Source organism: Castanea sativa, chromosome 5 (genome assembly GCF_040712315.1).
Source record: "Castanea sativa cultivar Marrone di Chiusa Pesio chromosome 5, ASM4071231v1".
In the NCBI taxonomy this organism is placed as follows: Eukaryota; Viridiplantae; Streptophyta; class Magnoliopsida; order Fagales; family Fagaceae; genus Castanea; species Castanea sativa.
This window is the reverse complement of record NC_134017.1, coordinates 25,715,357-25,736,246: the sequence shown is the minus strand read 5'-3', so window position 1 is coordinate 25,736,246 and position 20,890 is coordinate 25,715,357. Positions and strand designations below refer to the sequence as shown.

Below are 20,890 nucleotides of genomic sequence, written 5' to 3'. Positions count from 1 at the left end.
AGAGAATATATCAAATGGCTGTTGGAAAAAATGATGACAAATACATATCTTCTCACGTGCATTATTTTTATTGTATTACCTCTAAACCAAGGGTCAATGAGCTCAGCACAATCTTGGCAATTTACTATATTTGAAGCCTTAGCCACTATTTGTGTTTCAATTTTTTACTTATCAAAGTGCTTTGCTTTCAAAGCATGCTTCCAATTCCTCTATCAATCACTCAATCGCTTTAAAGTATGACGCTTGATTATCCTTCTTGCAATCTCATCTTGGGGGATATCAAACTTTGACTGAAACACAAATACATATAAAAAACCATAACCACTATGTAGAAGCATTCTTTCTCAAAAAAAATCTATGTAGAAGCATTGGAATTCTGGAAAGAAGTATAATATATGTTACTAAAATTTTAATACCTCAATGATATTCCAACAATTTTTTTTTGTAGTCATTTGGCAAAATAACGTCAAAATACAACTTCACCTTATTTTTAGGGGACAGAATCCATATGTCAAACATACTTGTTACTCCAAATATCGTACATATACCTACATAATTTATTTATGCACAAAAAAAAAAGTAGTCAATACCACAAGCATACTTTTAATTAAGTGTTATGTGCTACAAGGACTAAAAACATAAGTAATCATATTCATAGGTAGCTGTAATTTGAAATTTTACTTCCATATATTCTCGATATAAATGGTCATCAACTTAAGGGTGAGTCTCTAATAGAGCCCCTGGTTGATTAGTTGATGGGTCAAGTGAATGATTAGATAGTGATATGTCATATGATTAATTAGGTGTTGATGAGTCATGTGATGGACCGCGTGGTTGGGACTGATTTTCAACCTTAACTAAATAAAAACACTCCATTGTCATATCTATGGTGCATTGGATCTTTACCAATATTCTCTCTCTTCAAAATTATGCATTATTTTTTTTATTTTACTAAAGGTTTTATAGGTGCCCAACAAAAGCACCCAATGGTACTGTGATAATATTCTTGGAAAAAAAATAATTGCTCCCAACTAAATTATTGAGAGTAAATTAGTGCGAGAGGATAATAATCATAGTCTAAGAATTGTTGTTAAGTGTGCCAAATATTTGTATTAGGCTCGTAGAATTATTAGTTGTATTTTTTGGTGTCCCAAAAAAGACATTTTGGTTTTTTTTTTTTTTAATTTAGTAATTAATACGGAAAAAATATCTCATTTTCACAAATATTTGATTAAATTAGTAAATATTCATGAAATTTAAGAATCACATGCACATATTCAAAGTCAAAACTAAGTCTCAATTCGGTCATTACTCATTTTATTAAAAAAATGCTAAATCTCAACAAATCATAAAATGCATAAAAAAATCTAATCAAATAACTAATTAAAATTATTTTATTTTATTTATAATATACATTATATATTTTTATTAAATTTAATAAGCCTATTTTAAATATCATGATACTTACCTAGGAAATAATGGTTAAAACTCATACATGCAGTCACTCTTCAGTCTTCACTCTCCTAGATTTGGAGAAAATAGCAAACTTTCTAATAAATTGTAAAAAATTACAAGAGATTAAGAAAACTGATAATGTGAAAGAGAAAGAGAGAAAGGCCTGAGACTCACCTGTGGGTTGTTGGTACTTGGTATGACTCCTGCAAAAGTTTTTTATTTTTGCTTTTCTGGTTTTTGTTTTTTCTTAAAGAGACTAGAAACTTCTTGTTTTCTCCTTTGTATTTTTTTAGGTAATTAGAAACTGCATTATCTTTTTCCAGATTGATTATGAGCCGCTACATGGTTTTTTTTTAAAACATGGCGGGCAACTAAAATTTTGAGATAAAGATAAAGAAGTGGCAGCTAAATCTTAAAGAACTAAAAACTAGGATAAGATAAGTAGATAAACCTTTTCACGTGAATGCGTGTGCCACTGCACTTTCCTTGTTATATTTTATTTTATTTTTATTTTTTATGGGCCACTTTATTGAGGAAAAAAAAGGGGAAGTCCCTTTTAAATCTGGCAGGACTAGAACCTATCCTGTAGAAGTTAATTTAACCATAAAAATAAAAAATAAAAAAAGAAGAAGAAGAAGAAGTTAATTTAAATGTCATGACCAATGGACCCAACGCTTGGTATTTGCTAATAACTACGCAAACTATTATAATTAACTATAATTTAAATAATTTGATCAATTAAAATAGTCATGACACCAACCAATCAAATACATAAGCTTTTATATTACCTTTTTTTATAATTAATATATTTAACATTAATCATTATGTTTTATAGTTGAAAGATACTTAGTCATTCTTATTATAACCAATATTCTTGAAAGATTAATTATAATTTGGATATCTTTTTATATACTTTATTATTTTATATTTTATAATATAAAATTAATGAAATTATATTTAAAATTATTTTTTTTTCTTTGTATTTTTTTGGCGAAAATATACTTTTGGTCCCTACATTTTGGGTCATTTCTCGAATTGGTCCCTAAACTGATTTTGCTCCAAGGTCAGTCTCTGAGTTTTTAAAATCATTTTTAAAATGGTCCCTACCGTCAACCCAATTACGGAAAAAGCTTAGATGGCAAACAGTGTGTCCTACTTGCTGACATGGCATTGACGTAGATATTAAAATATTATTAAAAAAACTTATTTAGCATTTTTGAAATGCCACGTCAGATTTAAATTAATAAAAAATTAAAACAAAAAATCCAGGTCATATATTTTAAAATAAATAAATAAAAATTAATTTAATTAAATTAAGAAAAAAAAGGAGCTTTTTCAATTTAAAAAATTGAGTTCCTATCACAAAAATCCCACGAACCCAGATCAGAGTCTCTTTGCCCATTCTATCTCTCCGATTTCTTTTTCATCTGCTCTAAACCCAGACCACTCATGGCCAGAGAACCATCCCAAAATCCCTACCCTAACCTGACTGAGAGAGAAAGAGGGCAAAGGAGATTGAAAACGTTCGATGCTTCTTATCAGGTTGAGGACTCTCGTAGATGATCGCCGAGTGCTCCTTATCTCTCAGATTGAAAATCCTCACCGAACCGTCGATGTCCCAAACCATACAGGTCGTGTCGATGCTACACGTCCCGATTCGCTTTGGCTTGACCTCATTCCAGTTGAATGAAGTGAGCGGAGCACAAAACTCGGAGGTCTTGCTGTTGTTGAGCACATAGAAGGGCTCGATCGAGTGGTCGCGGAGGTCCCAGAGGCGAATGAAGTCGCTGGAATCTTGACCCGTTTAATAAACATGTTGGGTTAGTGTTGACCTATATAGTCGAATACTCACGAGTTGACATGACACAAACCCGACATGCGAACACGAATTGCCACCCCTACCCAAAATAGATTTATTGTTTGATTCGATGAATTCTAGCATGTAGAGAGAAGCTCAGGATCATAAGTTCTCAGTTTTTTGGGATTCTATTTTCAACAATCAACTTGTTCCTGTAATCCCATAACATCCATGTGCAAGACACAATATTTCAAAGTTTAGAGTTTTCAGTTTCTACGAACCTAATTCTATAATATCAATGAAGTGAGTTTTAATTGGAAACTTCAAAGAATTTTAAACAGAACCTTGAAACCAAATATCTTGAGTAAAAGAACAACACCGTATTAGGTGAAAAGGTGGATTTAGCCTCTTCATTGCATAGAACACAAATCTAACTAGGAGAAATATTATGATCAAATAGCTTTTTCAAGTAGGTAGGTTGTTAGTACAAGCTTGCCAACTCAAAATATGCACTTTTGAAGCGCCCCCCCCCCCCCCCCCAAGAAAAAACCATGATCGATTACTCATCCAAACTAGAGAGTCTTAAGGTCTTATAACATTCAAAGGGATAGACTTGATAACTAAAGCTTAAAACAAGTAGAAAATAGTTTCAATGATAAATTATTTCCATCTTAGCGAATTGGAGATTGAATAAAATAAATCAAATATTGTAGCTGTATCAGGTAGAATCTAGAAAGTATGGACACTTCATTTAGGGTATCAGACCTATACCGTATTAGGAAAACGTTTCTCTCTAAAATAGTTTGGAAAGAAACCTCTCAAACTCCATCAATATCTTTTTAATTAATGTGAGTTTTGAAAATCTAACCGTTGAATTACATTTCCTTATTATATTTTTCAGGCTTGCAAAATTTTAAGAAGATCAAAAATTAATAGCTATGTCATCAATCAAATGTTTAAATTTCAAGTTTTTGTGATTTAAATCTATGTGTAAAGAATAGGTTTATTGATCGAATACCAAATAAGATCCGATTTGAATGAATTTTTACATGCGTATTAAGGACATAAAGAAAATAAAAACCAATGGTTAGATTTACAGAATTCACATCCAATAAAAAGATATTGACAAAGTTTGAAAGGTTTCTCTCCAAAATAGTTTGGAGAGAAACTCTTCAAACTCCGCCTATATTTTTTTTATTTGATGTGTGTTTTGAAAATTTAACCGTTGGATTGTATGTTTTTATTATATTCTCCATGCTTGAAAATTTTCAAGGATATCAAAGATTAATAGTTATACATCAATCAAATGTTTAAATTTCAAATTTTTGTGATTTAAAACTATGTATAAAAAATAGGTTTATCGATCAAATACTAAATAACATCTGATTTGAATGAAATTTTACTGCGTATTAAGGACATAAAGAACATAAAATCCAACGGTTAGATTTACAAATTTCAAATCCAATAAAAAGATATTGGAAATGTTTGAAGGGTTTCTCTCTAAACTAATTTGAAGAGAAACCTTTTCCACCATATGTGTCATTCCGGTGTCATACTTGCCGTATCGTGTTATACTGCAAATGAAAATTTTAAGAATTCACTACGAATATGATAATAGATAAATATTATTGTATGAATATCATCATCAAGTTTTATTCTATACATTTTGATGATATGAAATTTTTTTTGGGTACATATCTAATATTAGACTAAACAACATTTATTTAACTATCAAAGTGTAAAAGATGATAAGTTCTCTTCAACAATATATGCATGTGTGTGTAATGTATCAATATTATAAATAGACCCCCCTAAAGGAAAATCACTAGTTTTACCCTTGTATGTCGTACCCATATCCGTGTCCATGCTTCCTAAGATAGAATAGAACGTGGGAAGAATACTCTATGACCTTGAGAAAGTGGGAGCCAATTTTCTTCTCAAATATTATTTCAGTAGTTGTTCCAATCCCCCATCTACACCCAAAGCCTATAGATCATGTCATTTTTGGACACTTATTACCTTGATCAGTGATTTACTACCGATTGATACAAATTGAAGTTCATTTCATGTTTGGACACTTATTACCTTGATTAGGTATTTACTACCACTAGGTACAAATCAAAGTTCAATTATCACATGAGTTTCACTTATTGGATTTTGGGCCTAGCCTTTAGGCCAATGTTAGTTTGGTGTCAGTTAACTAAATTTGTTATACATTTTGTTTTTTATAAATAAAAAATACACCTAAATCTAACCATGTTGCACTTGGCCTTACTATGGTCGAAAACTCATGGCGAAAACTCAACAATAAGGACAATGGAGTCCGAACAGTGGAATTTGCTCACCTCCATATAATTATGTTATTATTTATTTTATGAGTAATTTTAATCAAAATAACAAAATTATCATATTATTAGATTTGGTCATTATAAATGGTTTTAATTTCAAAAAACCATAGTTGTACTCTCATTTATTGTTACAAAAATTGGTTATTCACTATTAAATTTTTTGTAAAAGGTCAATTTAAAAGAATAATTTTGAAAAAAAATAATAAAAGGAGATATCAAATATAGATTTATATTCCTCATATTCTTAGGATTTTTTTAGTTATTTATTTATTTATTTTATTTTTATTATTAGGATTTTGGACTAAAGTGTATCTCAAGTTACGATAGTAAAAGTTAATTTTAAAGCTCAATTTTTCCCCATATATTTTATAGTATTGAGAGCTTCAATTATTTGTTTTTATCTACATTATCTATTATAATAATAATAAAAACTTATCTATTTGACGAAAAAAAAAAAATGAAATCATATTATATTATCACATTATACTATATCATATAATAAAAGTTGGATTTAGAAGTCATGGATGAGCAAAAATAACTGCACCAAGTGGCTAAACAAAATTACAGAATTTTTAAGTTGAACTTAAAAACCGTAATTGAGCCAAGTGACTTTACCAAATTGCAGATTTTTTTTTTTTTTTGGTGGATAAAACATGAACTTAATTGTTGTTATCAACGTTTCCTCTTACCCTTTAGCAACTTTTAGGATAGACACAAAAACTTAATTAAAGATAAATAGATGCTCCGTTCACATATTTATCTTTAATTTAAAGTCTTATTTTTTTAAGCCAACTCTCATATTGTTTGTGGTGTGGAAAGTCCATTCATCTTATGATGCCTTTTATCTTTTAATATTGGATAAATATGGATTTGTTGTTGATAGACTAGGAAATTAGAAGTGAGGCCAATATGTTGCAAACTTGGATCTGCCACTCCACTTTTGTTAGCTATATATATACAAACACACACCATTGTTATTCTTGACAAATCCTCCTAGTGTTGTGTGATACCGTTATACCATTACCACATGGGCACATCATATGGTATAGTATAAAGATTTCTTTGACGCGATATTTTATTTGTAGCAAGATTATGTACTATTTATCTTTTCTTTTCTTTTTTCTCTTTTTTTTATTTTAATTTATTTCATTAATGTTCTTTTAATGTAGATTCAGGAGCGGCCTACTATGATGGTTTTGGGATGGAATACTTGGTGCAAAATGCACTTCTTAATGGCTTTGTTCAAAGGGGTTGGATGCTTTGTTGGTAACTAAGTCAATTTATATATTTTCTTAATATACGATTATATATGATTTCTTTTGCTCTTATTCTCCTATTATTTCTAAACTTTAAAGCAAAAAAACTAATTTGATTACTATTTGAATTATTCATCTAATAAAATTTCTTTTTATCATCAATTTAAAACTCAGGCCAAGAAGTCTTTCAAATTTTCAATAATTGATTTATAATTACATTGTGCAACCATTTTTAAAAGTTGTTTGACACCATGCTAAGATTGCTGAGGCTTAAACATCTTCACAATTTAAACCACTAGATAATAATACTAATACTATGGTTTGGGGGGTATTTTTATCATTTAGTGATTGTAGTGATTTTTTTTTGTTCATTTTAATTAGTCCTAAAGTATTTTGGTAATTTTTGAGGTCTTGGGGTTTGTTGGACATTCTGGGGATATTTTGGTCATTTTTTAGTTCCAGGGGCGTTTGTGTCATTTTGAGTATTTAGGGGTATTTTGGTCATTAGGGTGTTAGTTTTCTACATTGGAGTATATAAAATAAAAACAAAAAGGACTAAACTTTGTGGTTTTGTATTTAGACAATACCTATAGAAGCAAAAAATGAAGAAGTATATTGTAGCAGTACAAAAAAAAAAAAAAAACATTGTTGCGTTTGTAAAAAAACCGCTACTACAAAGAGACTTATAGTAGCATTTGAAAATCCGCTACAATAAACACTCTCTAGTACCATTTTTTGTATGTGCTACAAAAAAGACCACTGTTATAACTCAGCTTTTTTGTAGTATATGTGTTGATGATACAAAATCACTTTCACCAATTTTTTTTTTTTTTTGGGTGCTAATAAACGCTGTTATATTAAAACAACTAAAAGGAAATAAGGCAAATTCTCAGAGAATCTGCCCATACAATCAAAATACAACAAAAACATAATATACGAAGGGGGAACATCAAAAAGCATAAAATCTATAGCTGCTGCAAGACGATCTGCACACTGGTTAGCTTCCTTGAAGCAATGCTTAATCTTTACTCTTGGAATCCCAGTCCCAGTAAGTTCCTGCAATCCAAAATGAGAGCAGAATGAGCAATGTTCACAAGAGAAGGATTAGACACCCCACTCCACCACAACTTTTGCATCCAGTTCTACTTCTACATTCTTGGCTATAATCTAATTTAGAAGTATGTTTAATTTTAACGGACTTAATAGAGACAATATCTTATAAGATGGAAGATAAACCTTAAGGCTGATCTTCTCAAAATAGTGTATATACCAAAGTTATGGTTACGATGATAGTGATTCTGTCATCATCTAGACCTTTTTGTTAAAATCAAGCTCCACTTATTGTTTGCCTACCAATGTGAATGTTTAGTTCCCTATAAAAATTTGCCTAGTCTATATCTATATAATACTAAAAGCTGAAACATAGCATTTAATGTTGCTACGCTCACGTTGAGTCATATCAGCAGCCACGTTATTACCCATATTTTTTTCTAAATTATTTTCATAATTTTAACATACTATTAAAAAAAAAATTATTCTCAACCCTATCTCCACTTTAAAGGCCAATCTTTATATATTACGGTTAATGCTGACCACTGTAAAGCCCCAACCAAGTTCAATAGTCTTTGATGCTAACCCCCCCTCTGTCTTCCTGTCTTTCAAGCTTACACAACTTCACAACCTTCCTGTCTTTCAGGCTTACAAAACTTCACAACTTCAGCTTTCTAACTGCCTTCCTGTCTTTCACGCTTTCAAAAATTCATGACTTCAGCTATCTAACGCCAAACTCTCTCTCTTCCCTCCTTGGTCTCTTCCGCTCCTCATTTAACTGAATCACTCCTTCATACCCGTTCAATTGCCACTATACTGAGAAAAAAAAAAAAATCTGAGTCCATATTAGGTACACATTATCCCTTCCTTTTGTAATTAATATTTTGCTATTCTTTCAACTAATTGAGCATTAATTCCGACCTTCTTCAAATCTATCTTGATAAGTCGTGATTCTTCCTATTCTCGATCAAGAGGTTTTTCAAAATGTTCAATTGTTGCCTATTAGAAATTGAACACCCATTGCTTTATTTTTTTCTATATATATATATATATATATATATATATATATATATATATATCTCTGCAATCTCTCTTCCTCCATAGATAAAGAGCCCATCAGCCTAACTTATGCCATTGCAGAATCCAATCCTTCCTAGCAAGGAGTCCCCACGAAATTATCAGATTTGAAGCCATGGATATTTTTTGTGGGGTTCTTAGCAAGCATACAGACCCAAAAAAAAAAAAAAAACAACAAAAACAAAAGCTTTTAGAATCAAAGCCCTTGAACCTCCAAACCAAAACATTGTCAGCATTAAAAGAGTACTTGAACAATCTGTAAACATGGTTTTGAAACCTAGATCAGACCGTACAGTCAGACCGGGTTAACTGTGAACTGTTCGCCAAAAAGATTCTTTTAACCCATAAAATTGCCCTATGCAAGAAAATCAGTGAAATTGTCCTATCACAGGTTCAGATCAGAGATTTTTTTTTGGGTACTTACAGCCATTGTTGAAGCTTCAAACACCATGAGATGCTGTCAAACCATGAGGTTGCATTGCTATTTCTTCTTATTCTTCTTCTCTGTCTTTGTCTCTCTCGCTCTCGCTGCGTTTTCACCATTTTTGCAGGTCTCTTTGCTTGACTATCACAAGTGAAGGTCAAGTTGTTGCAGACGATGGAATGGACGGACAAACCAACGCTTAGGCAAGCTTAGCTGTCATCCACTTGTACCAAATGCTCGTAAGCCTTTAACCACTTATTGCTTTCTTAAATTGGCTTGGGCTTGGGCTTGGGCTTGGGCTTCTGTATATACTTGATCAATTAATGGGCGGACAAACCAATGTCAGCCCTTCTTTCAGTTTTTGTATTTTTATTTTTTAATTTCATAAATACTAAATGGGGTTGGGCATAATAAATATTGTGTAATCAAATGGGTTAAACATGATTTAAGATAATTTAGATGAAGACTTGCCCAGAATATTGAACTCTAACAAAAATTTTAAGAATATTAATTTCTCACACACACACACACACATATATATATATATATATATAAAATAACCGAAACGTTTGACTTTTTGTTAATCACTCTTCATATAATTTCACACACACATATATATTGTACCACGAGATTACATAAATTAATGCCACGTGTATATTTTAAAAAACCTGAACAGTTGTGTCTTTCCATTTTATGAAAGTTTGAGTGATATTTTCACTTTTTTGAACAATCAGTCATCTATAGTAAATTACAGACAAAATGTTCTATCTTTTGGACTGTAGTTACAAAATATTTTGACTCTTTTTTGCCTTATATAAACGCTCCTTAAAAGCCCAACGGCCTATCTAAACTATAAACACAACATTTGATAGTTTTTATAAATTAAACATCACTTCTTTCTTTTATCTTTATCTTTATACGCTCTTCTTTCCCTCTCTCTCCCTCTCTCCGAAATTTATTTCCTGTGGACAACTTTGAAACAAATTTCTCCATGAAAATTTTCTCCTATTAGCATGGACTTCTCTTTTCAGTAACATTGGCCAGCAAAGTGTTAAAGCAAATTTAAAGGTCAGATACCTTTTCTGAAATGTATGGTAAAGAAAAATATTGTATGGTAAAGAAAAATTGGGTATTAAATACAGGTGAAGTATTAGGGTGACAATAGGATATATCAAGTAATGTATTACAATATTTGTAATAGAAACTCAAAGAATTGAAATGCCCCTGAAATGCCCACTATGTTAAAACTTAGATCATTGCAAAAAGGAACGGTAATATACGATAAAGATGACTAAAGATCTGATGTTGAGAAAAGAAATCGTGAAAAAAAAAAACAATGAAGATTTTTGTTCTTTTTTTAATTAGTATTTTACAGGCTCACAGCACCTTATCACTATTGTTGAAGCCTCAACCACCATGAGATCACTCAAAATGTTGAGATGAATGCTTTTGCAAATTCTTTTGAAACAAAGAAAAAGAAAGGAGCACGATGATAACGCAATACGTAAAAAAAATCTTGCATTTTTATTGTTTCTATGACTGAGACTTATTTGTGAGGAAGAGAATGAAGAGACTGAGACAGAGTTTAAGAGATTTGTGAGGATGAGAATGAAGAATATAACATCTGTACGTGTAGCCATTGGGAGAGAAAAGTCATGGTATTGGGAAAGTATAAATAATTTAAATGTGTGGATGAGAACAATTCAAGATAAGAGTAAAAAAAAAAAAAATAACAAGGAGATAAAGATGAGAGAATTGAAAAAACGGTGGAGCAAGAAAAAAAAAAGGAAGGGAAATATGGATTGTACTTATGCAATTTAGGAATTTAACTTTTCACCCAAGTAATTTCCCACTTTTATATAATAAAAAAAGAAGGTAATTTCCAACCCTCATATCACTTTCTCTTCAGCGGTACTCATTGATTGATTTTTTAAAATTATAAAATAGGTTGAGTGATATCAAATTATTTACATTATTCCCTTTACATTTTAGTAACTGCTACTTAAGGTTATGTTAAAAATTTCTTTAATCTTTTTATATCAGATTAGTTACATTATTCCCTTTACATTTTAATAACTTATAATAGTGCTACTCCAAGTTTGTTAACAATTTCTTTAATCGTTTTTAAAAAATACTATTTTTATTGAGTATGATTTCAGGGTTTTGGGAATAATTATATATTAATGTCATCTTTAGCATAAATTGTAGGTATACCAAATTATTACTTATAGCAAAGAAATACCAAATTATTACTGGTGTTGGACTTATCATTGGTATTAGAATTTTTTCCCCTTTTAAATTGTAACTTTTATTTTCAAGTGATCATAACTTTTAGCGAAGTGAAAATTTAAAAATTTTGCTCAATTCTTCCGTGCATCGCACGGGTTAGCAACTAGTTATAATAAGAACTAAAATATAATCTATATATATATATATATATAAAAGGTTCAAGTTAATACTATATATAATTTGAACCGTATAATTGTGATTATTTTTAATTATATTCATGCATATGCATGAGGCTACACACTAGTTATAATAATTAAGGACTATTTAAAATAAACATTAGTGCTTCCAATTATTACAAATTAATAAATCTATATATAATAATAATAATAATAATAATAATAATAATAATAATAATAATAGGTGAAGTTAAGAGAAACTTAAATTAGAATTCCAAATTAGAGTTTTAATATTGCGCTAGGTGTCCTAAATTATTTATTCTTAAAGAGTTTTATTTCTTAATTTTAAAATTAAATGTAGGACCACATCATAAACATTCATCCAAGTGAGTTATTAAGTACAAAAATCAAAGAGTTTAGAATAAATAAATTTTTTAAAAAAATTACTTCACAATAATTTTTTAAAAAATGGACAATTTACATTTTATACCTAATAATATTATTACAAAAAATTTTAAAGAGTCAACAAAATATAAAAATGACTATCAATGATATTTAAATTATATATATATATATATAAAAATTATATTATGCATTTTATTGTATATCTATAAGTGTTTCCATGCATATATATGGGGTTACAACCTAGGATATATTAATTGTGAAATATTGAATAAAATTGTATCTATTCTTTAAACTATATACATTTTATATCTAAAAACTGAAGCATAGCATTTATTATTGCTATGCTCTAGTTGAGCCAAATCAGCATCCACTTTATTATCATTTTTCTTTCCAATTTTCCTATAATTGTTTTTAACATTTTTTTTTAATATTTACACTTCTCCAACCTTTCTTCCTCCCTTACCTTTTCATCTCTCCACTGCTTCTCCAACCTTTCTCTTTTCCTTACATTTTCATCTCTCCACTACCCTCTACATTAATATCATTCTTCATTTTTCCCTTCATTTTCCTTTATTTTTGTCTCTTCTTATTCATATCCTCTTACTATAAATTTGTCACTATCTCTTCTATTCTATGCATAATTTTTCCTCACATCAAAAAAGTTGTCTCTCTCTCTCTCTCTCTCTCTCTCTCTTAAATTTTTGGTGGATTTTTTATTCTTCTTGCATCTCTGCTTTAGGTTGATAATTTTTTATATTCTTTAAGACGCTACTTTGAGTTAATGTGATTTAGTTTTGTTTTTAAAATTTTTGTTGTTTTTGTTATTTTTTTTTCTTGTTCTCTTTGATTGTTAAATGTTATCATATTGTGTTATAAAGAATTAAATATAACATAAAAAATATAATATTATTCTATTACATGGCATGATTTGGATAATTTTATATTTATTCTATTACATAGCATGCTTTTTTATAGTGCTCAATTTAAATGTTAAACTATGAGATTTTACTAATTTTTGTTTATTTTTTAATCTTTTGTGGTGGACAAAGTACTCTTAAAAGTTGTATTAGAAGTACTCTATAATGCCATTTATTTAGAGAAAAGTAAAGGTTAGCCAAACAAAAATAATCGGATGGGAGACAAATTTTAGCTTTCACAATTTTATTTTAATTATTATTATTATTTTATAACAATACAAATATAGAAATTTAATTCTTAGATTTTGCTAATAATTGTTTATTTGATAATATGTTTTGGGTAAATGAAATTACAATTTCTGCAAAGAAAATAATTTTAATAGATTATCAACAACAAATTGTTTTCCTAATTGGTACAATTAATCATTGTTAATTTTATTAATTTTCATAGTTACGATTAGTGGTGTTTCAAATTGTAAGCAGAAAAAAAAAAAAAAGGTTTAAGAAAGTCGGTTTAAAACTACAAGAATAATTTCCAAATTTTAAATTCTTTTTAATGATTCACAAAATGTTATAAATAACTTTGACTAAAAATGAATATTTCCGTTAACATGCGTTTTGATTTTCTAAGAAAAATCGTATTGCTTTCATTTTGGTATGAAAAAATTTTTATTTATGATTTATGATTGTTCCTATATTACATTTATGATTGTTTCTTTTATAAATAAAAATATATTACGAAATACATTACTCTATATTAAATTAGTTAGAATTGTAAAAAAAATTTAATAAAACAACCATAAAAATAATTATCACATACAACAGGTGAGTTTGTGGCTAGTATATATTAAAGCTCCATGCTAGGCTTTGCCATTTGTTACATAGCAAGCAATAATTTATATTACATAGATAAGTTTCCTTAAATTAATCCTAAATAAATGAGTGTTTAAATGTATATTATTTCTCTTTATAGTTACTCACCTTTAATTATGGTGCGGATTTTAAGTCTGATTATTTCAAATTGATTGCCTTCTAAAGTTATCGTAAAAATATGAGAGATGCTACGTCCACAATATTTTTTACAACATTTTCACAAAAAATCACAGATAGTTAGTTATTATTGGTTCAAATTTGAACCTAACACTAAGATTACTTTTTTGCCCCAGCAACAACAACCAGCCACTTAAGATTTGTTGTAAAAATGTTGTGGACATATCATTTCTCTACTTTTAAATCCTACATTTTGGGCATATTCTCATTTTGGTTCCTAAATTGATTTTTCGCATACCTCAGTCTCTAAAATTAGAAAATCGTTTCCGTATTGGTCTCTGTCGTCAACCACTAATAGTAAATGCATACATGGTAGACGGAATGATCTATTTGCACAATAAATGCGGACGTGGCTAATAAAATAATAATAAAATATTTTATTTAGCATTTTTAAAATGCCACATCAACATTTTAATTTTTAAAAGAAATCCACCTTAGAAAATTTAAACCAAAAAATAAATAAATGTAATGAAAAACCTTAAATCTAATTTAATTTTTAAAAAAATTCTTCATGTTCTTCATTTTACAACTTGTTCTTCATGTTCTTTCCAGATCAAACCCAACAATCAATAACTCAAATCCATCACAAGAACACAAACCTAGCAACCAAGAGCCCAAACCAAGATCACAAGAACACAAACGAAAACAAGAAGAAAGAATTAAATTAAATAGTAACAGGAAATTTAAACAAAAAAAAAAGAAATTAAATAAAAAAAACCTTAAATCTAATCTCTTTATTTTAACAAACCCATCACCTAAACAACTAGCCCAAAGAAAGTATAACCCAATAATGAGCGCATAGCCCCAAACCTACAAGTTTCCCTTCTCCGTCATTTTATTTTATTGAAATTAGTTCCATTTATCAATATTCAACATCAGGTCCTAGCTTACAGGCATTCAGGAGCCAAAAAATCAAGCTAAATATATGAAAGGTGTGAGATATATACCCAAGCTTTTTCACCATGCATCTGGCGATGGGTCGATCGGCATCCATGGATGGTGTGGTTGGGTCTTTTGTGGTGACGGCTTGGAATTCTGATTGATCCATATATGTCGACACCGTATGTTGTACCCCTTATGAATCAGGCCCCTGTTCCCCAATGATGCTATATTCTAAGACTCAATGTTGGTTTAGAGACCAATTAGATGATAAATTGACTTGAGAAATATTAAAATGAAAAATATAACTTTTAAATGAGCAAATAAATCTATTTTTGAAAAAATAAGGCCATGGAAAACCTTGCTACGCGCACGCAGATTTCTGCATGTGTACGCAGGCCCAATTTTGCGCACGCATAACAAATTCTAGAAACCTAAACAATGCAAGTTTTCTGCATTAATGTTGAGGGTTGGAACGAAAACCACATTATTTGGGAGTCATTCCAAACCCCTTTTTTCACACTATAAGTAGCCTTACGTGGTATATTTTCAAAAACACACAGAAATTCCATCGAAAAACTTTAAGATTCACTAGAAATAGTGAATCAAAGAGGGAGTTTTTCACAAAACATCCTCAAGTCAATTTTCTTTTGATTACGGCTTTTTCTGGCCTTAATCTTTGAGTTTAAAATTACTAATCACTCTTTTTGTTAATTGTGAATAGATTTGATTGAGGGGAATGGTCAAAAATCAATCTTGAAGAGCTTTCCTTTGAGATATTAGTCTAAACTTTTGTTTTTTTCCTTTTCTTTTCTTTTTATGCTTTAAATCCTTCTGTTTGCTTTATTTTCTTGTTATAATATGCTTTAATATTTTTATCTAGCTTAGGTTTACGTTTTTGTATGTTTAAAATGTATGTTATCATGCTAGGTTTAGTGCTTTAAGTATCTGCTGTGTTTCTAGGGTTTCTGGGAAGGAACTTGCATACGCATAATCTTGCATGTGCATGAACTTGCCTAGAAACCTTAATTTTATTTTTCTGTTTTTGCTTATGTTTTCACATGTGTGAATTTGTGTAGCCTCTTTTCCGTATTTTTATGCTTTCAAAGCTTCTGTTTTACATGTTTAATTGCTTGTTTGCTCTCACATATTAGAATTAGGGTTTATCTTATGTGGTTTTATTTTAATGCTATGAACATGCATTCACATTCTCATGCATGATGCAATAGGTGCTGAGTTACTGAAAGGTAAATAAAAGGTAAGTCATGCATTTGTAATGTACATGCATTTGTGATATGATCTTTCTTAGGTTTTATGATTGTGATCTTGATGCCTTGGATGATTACATGTTTTCTTGGTTTTTTTTCCATCTTGATTTAATGCTCACATGTTTTCTGCCTTGGATGAGTGTGATATGATATGATGGAGTTTGTGATGAGGCATGCTTAGATGTATAATTAGCGTTGATGATATGTTATGCCATGATTAGATGAATGCTAGAAGGAAGTGACATGTATGCTAGATGTATTTTAGGAGAGGCTATGATAGATGTATGTTTAGGGATGTTTGATGCCATGTTGATTATTAGATGCATGATTAGTGTGTGTGTGTGTGTGTGTGTGTGAGTTAGATACAAGTATTGAGTGTGCCTTTAATAGGGTTAAAACATAAGACACAATGATGGGAAGTCAACCTTAGGGTTGGGTGGTTTTGGATGTCTGACACCTTCCCAAGACCGTATCTTAACTCCGAACACATATCTTTGGTAGTAAGATCAAAAGGTCATTCCTTGAAAGGACGTTATATATATGGTTCCTAAACCATCGCAAAAACTAGGTGGTAATTCCTAAAAATGACCCTCGCATCCACAGTATAGTGGCATTTGCTAGTTGGTATGTTGTGTTTTGAGATTTGGGGTTTGTGGCTTACGAAGGAAAGGTGTTTGAGTTTGGGTTTGGATGAGGATTTTGGGTATGTGGCTTATGCAAGAAAGGTGTTTGAGTTTAGGTTTGAATGGGGATTTTGAATTTGGTTAGGATTTGGGTTTTTGTTTGTCTTCCCTCAGGACTAGGATTTTCTACCAAGATATTTGAATCTCTCTAGGAGTTTTTGATGGCTTTGGAAAATTAAGAAACAAAGAAACGTAGTGAAGATTTTAAGAGATGAAAGATATCAGGTAATAAATTTTAGTTGCGAAATCAAACTGAAATGGAGAAGTGTTTTTTGAATTTGAAACATGTCTCCATGTTTATATTCTTTTTAATGATTTGCAAAAGTTTATAAATAAATTTTATTAAAAATGAATATTCAATTAACTTGCGTTTTGATTTTCTAAGAAAAATTGTATTGTTTTGATTTTTGTACAATAAAATTTTTATTTATGATTGTTCCTATATTACATTTATGATTGCTCCTTTGATAAATAAAAATATGATTATGAAAAAAATTAGTCTTTATTAAATTAGTTTACATTGTGAAAAAAAATTAATAAAACCCCCATAAAATAATCATCACGCATAGCTTGCGAGTTCGTGGCTAGTATATATTAAAGCCTCATGCTAGGCTTTGCATTCACTATATAGCAAGCAATAATTTATATTACATAGATAAGTTTCCTTAAATTAATCCTAAATAAATGAGTGTTTAAATGTATATTATTTCCCTTTAAAGTTTCTCACCTTTTATTATGGTGCAGATTTTAATTCTGATTGTTTCAAATTGATTGCCTTCTAAAGTTATCACAAAAATATACTTTTGCTCCCTACATTTTGGACATATTCTCATTTTGATCCCTAAATTGATTTTGCATATACCTCAAATCAGAAAATCATTTCCGTTTTGGTCTCTGTTGTCAACCCTCTAACAGAAAATTCATACATGGTAGATGGAATGCTCTGTTTGCACAGTAGATGCTGAAATGACTAATAAAATAATAATAAAATATTTTATTTGGTATTTTTTATATGCCACATCAGCATTTTAATTTTTTAGAAAAGCCACCTCAGAAAATTTAAACAAAAAAAAAATGTAAAGAAAAACCTTAAATCTAATTTAATTAAAAAAAATTCTTAATGTTCTTCATTTTACAACTTGTTCTTCATGTTCTTCCCAGATCAAACCCAACAACCAACTCAAAACCATCACAAGAACACAAACCTAGCAACCAAGAACTCAAACCAAGATCACAAGAACACAAAGAAAAACAAGAAGGAAGAATTAAATTAAATGCTAACAAGAAATTTTTTTAAAAAAAAAAGAATTTAAATTAAGAAAACCTTAAATCTAATCTCTTTATTTTAACAAATCGATCACCTAAACTACTAATCCAAAGAAAGTATAACCCAACAATGAGCCCCATAAGGTCCCATTTTGCATCTTAGCCCACATATGGGAAGGGGATAGGCCCAAATAGCTCAATACAATGAATTTCTAGAGAGTGGACTAGAAATTTATGTTTTAATGATTTTTGCTAGTAATAACGTTGGGCTAAAATCACAATAGAAGGAAACTTAAACAATTTGAATAGTGAAGACTGTCCTCGGCTTAAGCCGAGGAGGTTGGTTCTTATAGTTCACTTTCTTAAGAATAAATTTCAGATGTTGTTCTTGTGTCTACAGTGTTTCCTTTCTCTCCCTACTCTTTCGATCCCCCTTTATTCAAGACCTTCTTCCCTCTTATATTTCCTTCTTCATCTCATTTCTCCTCTCCACGTGTAGGTCTAGACTGCTAATGTTGATAGTTGTCCCATCAACACCTTTCGGAAGTCTTTAGGTAATAGCTGTAAGGCTGAAAATCACTGTTCAGTTATCACTTCCTCATTAATGCGGCCAGAGATTTAGATACAGAGCATTCAATGCAGTGGTAGCAGATTTTTCTTAGATAATTCACAATTGTTCCTGCTCTCTGTGCCCCTATGAAACATATCTTCATCCACAAGACCTCCTAGAAGATCATTCTGAATAACATGACGTACCATCTGATCCTTACTTCGCTTAGCCGAGGAGATACACCTCCTTGGACTACTTCTCTTCGTTTCTTCTGTCACAATTTGCTCGTGGGTCTCTAGGTCTGACATCTTTATCGCTATCAATCCATCCTCGGATGGACAAGCAAACAACCTTGGACAAAGCCCATGGCCCAAAAATGCACTTTGGACCTTTTATCCCTACAAGCCCATAGCCCCAAACTAACATGTTTCCCTTCTTTTTCACTTTTATTTTTTATTTTTTATTTTTTTTTTATTGAAACTAGTTCCTTTTATCAATATTCAACATCAGGTCCTAACTTAATCCAAAAAAAAAAAAATCAGGTCCGAGCTTACAAGCATTCAAAAACCAAAAATTCATGCAAAAAATCAAGCAAAATATATAAGAGGTGTGAGATATATACCCAGCCTTTTTCACTATGCATCTGGCGATGGGTCGATTGGCATCCATGGATGGTATGGTTGGGTCTTTTTGTTAGGAACCTAGAGGTTCCTAATGGGGATGTATATGAATTGTAGAGGAATTGATGAGAATTATAAGAAAATTGACTTAATTTGAGGTAGTCACCCTCTATAAAGAAATAGAAAAATTAAAAGAGAGAGAGAGAGAGAGAGATGCACTAATGCACTAAGAAATTAGTTATTCTTCCATTCATATCTAATGTTGAATTACAACCATGTATTTATAGGAGACTAGCTTTAATGTCATTGTCCCACATGGCTCAAGATAATTGGCTAGTTAATTCAACATGTGCTCTATGAATTAAATCATGTGTTGAATGGGCTACATGTGCTCAAATCCTAACTAACTCATCATAATCCTAATCTCAACTGACTAGCTAACTACCTAACTAAAATGATTACAACAATTATTTCATATTCCTAACATTTCCCTCCCCTTGAAAACACCTTGCCTACAAGGTGTTGTTGTGAAATGACAGCTTCATTAAAGGAGATCTTCCAACGGACCAATACCTTAGTCACATTTTGATCACCATATTCATGCATTTCTCTTTGACAAGCGGTCCCATGCACATGAAGGTTTCTTCTTTGTAGATCTTCAAACTTTACTCGAATTCTTGAGCCTTCAATGGTTCTTCAATCTTCAAGGTCTCATTGGTTCTTTGAACCTTGGAATGTTCTTGTATCCTCAAGATTTCATTTGATTCTAGAACCATTAAAATTGTTGGTACTTGCATCTTGGATTCTTGGATTACCGACACTTGGATTGCCAATTCTTGAATCATAGACTCTTGAATGGAAGCCTCCATTGGTGCATCAAGAATTAGTTCTTGGAAGTTCATCATCACCTTCTTTGTTGGTTTGGATTGAATTCCAAGAGCAGCATCTTCATGTATATCATCATCTACTTTGACACAAAAATCAACATCCCGACTTGCAACAACAGTAGTAGATTCTTGGAATTTGATTTGTTCTTTGAGTTCCATTGAATCAAGAGATTGTAACTCCTCTTCCGTCATGTTCTCAAGTTCATTTTACAATCTTGAGAGCTTTTCTTTCATGGCCTTTTTAAATTTGGCCAAGGCCTTGACCATCTTTGAAATATCCTTGACATCATCTGAAACTTTGTTCAACATTTGCAGTACTTCTTTCCAAACTTTTCTTCGATCACAATCACTTGTCTTAAGATCGACGGCTCTGATACCATTTTTTAGGAACCTAGAGGTTCCTAATGGGGATAAGTATGAATTGTAGGGGAACTGATGAGAATTATAAGGAAATTAACTTGATTTGAGGTAGTCACCCTCCACAAAGAAATAGAGAAATTAAAAGAGAGAGAGATGCACTAACGCACTAAGAAATTGGTTATTTTTCCATTC

The 20,890-nt window shown here is 30.6% G+C and overlaps 1 long non-coding RNA gene across 1 annotated transcript; it reads right to left on the bottom strand.

Annotated features, from left to right (window-relative positions):
• Nucleotides 1-7,559: 7,559 nt before the first annotated feature.
• On the bottom strand, nucleotides 7,560-9,630 carry LOC142637327 (uncharacterized). The gene is made up of 2 exons (XR_012844606.1): nucleotides 9,409-9,630; nucleotides 7,560-7,913 (listed from the first exon to the last, which is right to left on the bottom strand). It is a non-coding gene; the product is annotated as an uncharacterized LOC142637327 (long non-coding RNA).
• Between the last annotated feature and the right edge of the window lie 11,260 nt (nucleotides 9,631-20,890).